The sequence below is a fragment of the Schistocerca gregaria genome, chromosome 2 (genome assembly GCF_023897955.1).
Source record: "Schistocerca gregaria isolate iqSchGreg1 chromosome 2, iqSchGreg1.2, whole genome shotgun sequence".
In the NCBI taxonomy this organism is placed as follows: Eukaryota; Metazoa; Arthropoda; class Insecta; order Orthoptera; family Acrididae; genus Schistocerca; species Schistocerca gregaria.
In genome coordinates this window covers 449,676,067-449,681,965 of record NC_064921.1, presented here as the reverse complement: position 1 = coordinate 449,681,965, position 5,899 = coordinate 449,676,067, and the positions used below count along the sequence as shown (strand labels likewise).

General features: G+C 41.7%; 1 pseudogene; it reads left to right on the top strand.

Moving 5' to 3' along the window:
* Positions 1-5,244: 5,244 nt before the first annotated feature.
* Positions 5,245-5,361, top strand: LOC126337524 (5S ribosomal RNA; annotated as a pseudogene).
* Positions 5,362-5,899: the final 538 nt, after the last annotated feature.

Genomic DNA, 5,899 nt, shown 5'->3' with positions numbered 1-5,899 from the left:
GTTAGGCGTTTTCTTAGATTTAACGAAGGCTTTTGACTGTGTTGACCACAAAATATTACTGCAGAAGTTGGATCATTATGGAGTAAGTGAAGTAGCTTACAGTTGGTTCGCCTCTTACTTTAAGAACAGAAAGCAGAAGGTAATTCTCCGCAATATTGAGAGTGGTAGTGATGTTCAGTCCCAATGGGGCACTGTTAAGTGGGGCGTTCCCCAAGGGTCGGTGCTGGGGCCACTGCTGTTTTTTATTTATATAAATGATATGCCTTCCAGTATTACAGGTGATTCAAAAATATTTCTATTTCCTGATGACACCAGCTTGGTAGTGAAGGATCTTGTGTGTAATATTGAAACATTATCAAATAATGTATTTCATGAAATAAGTTTGTGGCTTGTGGAAAACAATTTGATGCTAAATCACAGTAAGACTCAGTTTTTACAGTTTCTAACTCACAATTCAACAAGAACTGATATTTTAATCAGACAGAATGGGCATATTATAAGCGAGACGGAACAGTTCAAGTTCCTAGGCGTTCGGATAGATAGAAAGCTGTTGTAGAAAGCCCATGTTCAGGATCTTGTTCAGAAACTAAATGCCGCTTTATTTACCATTAGAGCAGTATCTGAAATAAGTGACATTTCAACACGAAAAGTAGTCTACTTCGCATATTTTCGTACGATTATGTCATATGGTATTATTCGTTGGGGTAATACTTCTGATTCAAAAAGGGTATTTTTGGCGCAAAAACGGGCTGTTCGAGCTATTTGTGGTGTAAGTTCGAAAACCTCTTGTCGAATCCTATTAAATAGTTTGGGAATTTTGACATTGCCCTCACAATATATATTTTCTTTAATGTCGTTTGTTGTTACCAATATTAGCTTATTCCCAAGAGTTAGCAGCTTTCACTCAGTTAATACTAGGCAGAAATCAAATCTGCATGTGGAATGCACTTCCTTGACTCTTGTGCAGAAAGGAGTGCAGTATTCTGCTGCATCCATTTTCAATAAGCTACCACAAGAACTCAAAAATCTTAGCAGAAGCCCAAACACTTTTATGTCTAAACTAAAGTGTTTCCTCACGGCTCACTCCTTCTATTCTGTCGAGGAGCTCCTGGAAGAGCTAAAAAAATTAAGCAAATTCCAGTGTTACATTCTTGATTTTCTTTACTTAAACTAACGACTTGTCGCCTGAATATGTTTCCTATATTTCATTTTATCTGTTAATACAATCTACAACTGAATATGTTTGTTATATTTCATTTTAACTGTTACTGCAATCGTGTTATAATTTCATGTATTGACTCGTTCTATGACCATGGAGACTTCTCCTTAATGTGGTCCCACGGAACAATAAATAAGTAAATAAAATAAAAAAGAGGTAGTACAGTAAATCCATAGAGCTTCTGATGGGCAAACACATGAATGAGGAAACCACAACAGGCGAGGTAGAAGATAATACACAGTAACATATTAACCACTCAGTGGTTTGAGCATGTTGCCAGAGATTTCCCTGTCATGCACAGATATCTATATTTCGCATGGTGTGAGGTCAGCGTGATCATGACAAGAAATGGGGCTGGCCCTATAATGCGACGTAGTTTAAGCAAAGGGAAATGACTGTGTGTATCAAGCAGAGAGTGGTAACGCTGCACTGTAGTGGTGTTCTTCCGTACAACACGGCCCAGAGACAACACTTGGATGACTTCATGCGAAGAAGGATTGGGAAACCGGAAGAAAGATGAAGTGTGTCCGTTGTAGACAGGGGTTTGGTATTGGTCACAGCACTGTGTCATGTTCATGCAGAGCGTTCCGAGCCACAGGCAGGAAAGGATGTGGTCGACCTTGTTCAACTACAACAGCAGATGGGCGCTACACTGCCCAAAAGTCATAAAGGACGCACATCAAACAGCGGGGCCAATTGCAACCACATTTGAAAGGACAGTAACTGCATGGAGGTAGTCTGTTTGTTTTCCAGAGATACCCCCAAATCGGTGACATCATTGCCGATGGCGCCAAAGCTTAGGAACTGGACCAACGAGGAACAGAGTTGGATGCTTCTCTCAGATGAGAGCAGGTTCGGTCTAGATAGTGATCCACAAATGGCGAGACATGCATCCAGATTGTTTTGGTAGTCCAAGTGTTATGGGAAGGCGGAATATTACATATGGGTAGTCTCTTCGAAGTCTTTGAAAACACTGCATTCACCGCTCGACGCCACTGTGAACTGTCCTCATACCCCAAGTGTGTCTCTTCTGGGATTCATTTTATGGACTACAGTCATTGACCGCATCGAAAAGCATTGATGGAGAAGCTGTTGCAACAACAGGATATTTGGCGAATGAACTGGCCTGCCCTCTCACCTGGCTTAAATTACAACGATCACATATGAGACGCACAGGCGAAATGTGTTGCATCGCGTCCATGTACACCAAAGACAATTCAGCAGTTATTACGTGCACTGGTCGAGGAATGGAATGTCCTCCTACAAGAACTCCTTACTAACATTGTGGCTAGTATGGCAGCATGTTCCAGAGCCTCAACAGCTCTCTGTGGTGATCACGTGCTCCTTATTAAGAGCCATGTCCCGCCATTTTTATTGGCCAGGAGGTTACTTCAGTGTAATTATTAACTTTTATTGGAAATAAAATATTTCTAATCGTTGCATGCGTATTTCTAGTACGTTGGCGTCGATGTGCGGTAAGCTAACGTAGATGTCTCGATGTATGGGATCAGGAGTTTCCTTGGCATGCCGCAAAAGTGTGACTTCCGCTTGCATCGCAATGAAAACACTGCCCAAATCTGAGACTGAGATTGGTTTTTGTGTAGGATTGGACTGAATCTCTAAAAAAAAAAATGGAAGACGTCACAAGTCAATTCATAAAACAGATAGAAATGAGTGTTATTGAGGGACAATAACTGTGATGCAATGCTATCATCTGAAATTTGTTTGTTGAAATTGCATGAAGTAATTAAAAACTGTTAAGTCAGAGCATCAATGTGCAAATGTTTAGTCAAGTGAAAGAGCACCTTCTCCAGTTTCAAAGATGTTGAAATATCGTTCTCTCACTGAACGCATCTCATTTATCTGAGATCACTGATTTATCCAGATTTACTTTAACACTTGACCGTGTAACTGAATTATTATACTATCTTGAAGACCTGTAAGAAGCCGTCTTTCAGCTTGTCTGACTTTCCACCTTTTCTTGGAGCATTTCCTGTCCTCTTAAGCGTCGAAATTCTCTGTGCTGTAATTTTCCCCACTTCAAACCCATACCTAATTCACATGGAGAGGCCGTGGTGGTCGCCCAGCTTCTATGCACTCTCGGTCCTGTGGCCACAGAGGTTAGTAAGCAAATCAACCTACTCTTGTACCAATTCTAGGCAGCCGATTAGCTCGCCTACACATTTGTGACGTTACAACGAAATGCTGCTGTCATCTCAACACACTTCGATGCCTCTCCGACAAGGAACAGATATGCTGCATTACCATTCACTCTCCCCAGAATTCAGCAGTTCAGATTGTAGATCTTATTTTACATTTGAAAACTATTTTTTCCTTTTATTTTCTGAACTTTGGCTATATACGAAAAATTGCTTCAAGTGGACTATTAACTGTCAATGTAGCTTTGTTGATCCACCATTCGTCGTAAGTATTTGTCTTTTACTTAAATTATCTTTTTCTTTTACATTAATGCTGCACCTGTGGCATGCGTTTTGTGTGCCATTTAGAGAGAAATGTCACAAATGTGTGTTATTTTCAAAGCGAATTGCCATACCATAATGTTTGACATGCTCGTACGTGTAAATTATGAGGTCCGCATGAGCACATCAGCATACCACACAACCAGTAAGGAGTGCCAACTTGGAAAGGCCACAAATTTTTCAATTTGGCGCAGTCTATGTGATCAGGAGGATCATATAAGCTCGTCACTTTGTTACTGGCCTTCTGTCACTGGTCTTGAAAATTTACATCTGGTGGAGCCAGGTTCTGCTTGAGGTAGTTCACAGAGGTATAGCTACTGTAACAATCATTACCAGCATTTAACGGAAGTTAATCCTGATCTTCCGTTGGCAGTCACAACCTAAGCGACTGAACACAGTACTTGCATGGGACAATTTTACAATGTTTTAGCGTAATCGGGTGTCCCGTCAGTTATGTGTCACCAAAGGCTTTTTCTGTGTTAGCTGCTTAGAAAGCAGGTGCTTACAGTATGTTACATTTGTGTATTCCATTTATTTTAAGATTTTAAACCGAATGCCAATGCGAATTTCTGTGCACCTCTGATTTAATTTTCCCTGTACGTAGCGCAACCCTAGTACCTTCTCTTGAATTGCATACTACTGTTTCAAGGGTTATGATATACTTGGTACTAATCTTATGTCCCTGATGTGCTGTGGAAGGGCGAAACTCTGGTACCGTCTTTTAAATTTTATTTAACTGTTATAAGATGTTAAGGCATGTACAGTAACTTTGTTTTTTTCTGGTTTAGAATTCTAAAACTTTCTTTGTTACACCGGTTTATTTCCGGTGGAGCGACCTGTTGGAAACTCTGTCGACTACAAGTATGCTCGTACCAGGTTCTAAACGAAGGTCTTGAAGGTGAATCTTTAACATTCTTAAACGGTTATTGGCCTACTGTTTTTGTAGTGTAAATCAATTTTAGGTCGTAATTTTACACTTTGTACTAGAATTATGTCATTTAATAAGTTTAAATCCGATGAACGCAAATAAATGGTTCAAAAGGCTCTGAGCACTATGGGACTTAACAGCTGAGGTCATCAGTCCCCTAGAACTTAGAACTACTTAAACCTAACTAACCTAAGGACATCACACACATCCATGCCCAAGGCAGGATTCAAACCTGCGACCGTAGCGGTCGCACGGTTCCAGGCTGTAGCGCCTAGAACCGCACGGCCACTCCGGCCGGCGAGCATGTTCGTCATGGAGGCGAAGTTGTCCTTTAAACTAGGAAGCATAAAAAATATGGCGTGACACAAACTCGTAGCACTTAAGGGGAAGTTAAGGGGGAGGAATGGGAGGAAGGAAGGGTAGGCGGAGGGACGAAAGGTGCATGTTTGCGAGGGAATAGGAGAAACATTGAGCAAGTGCGGAAAGGACTCGCTGATTGAGAGTTGTGTACAAACTTCATTATGTATGGGTACATATAGTTCATCCATCCTGGGAATCGAGGATCTCAACTATTTTTGCCTGTTATCGAAATCGACATTGGTCCCGGGAATCCTAAGGCCAACGGCCTTACCGCAGTGGTAGCACCGGTTCCCGTCAGATCACCGAGTTAAGCGCTGTCGGGCTGGGCTAGCACTTGGATGGGTGACCATCTGGTCTGCCGAGCGCTGTTGGCAGGCGAGGTACAGGCAGCTCTTGTGAGGCAAAATGAGGATCTACTTGTTTGAGAAGTAACGGCTGCGGTCTCGTAAACTGACATACGGCGGGAGAGTGTTGTGATGACCACATGCCCCTCCATATCCGCATCCAGTGACGCCTGTAGTCTGTGGATGACACGGCGGCCGGACGGTACCTTTGGGCCTTCCAAGGCCTGTTCGGTCGGAGAAGGGAATTAATCCATGCAATTTCAACAAAATATTCCTCAGATGGTAGCATTGCGCTACAGTTATCATCCCTCGAATCCACTCATCTCTTTGTATTTTATATATTGACTTGTGATGTCTTTCATATGTATTCGTTACATATTCTTCAGATTTACAAATCTAATTAATACAGCGTGAATACCTCACGCATTGTCATACATGTGTGGGATATTTAATGAACGGTTTACCAGTTTGGCAGTAACTTTATTTAAATGTTGACAGAAAGTGCTACTAAAAAGCGGTGCTGAATTACAAACCGTCAATCACATGTGTTAGGAGACACCACAACTGA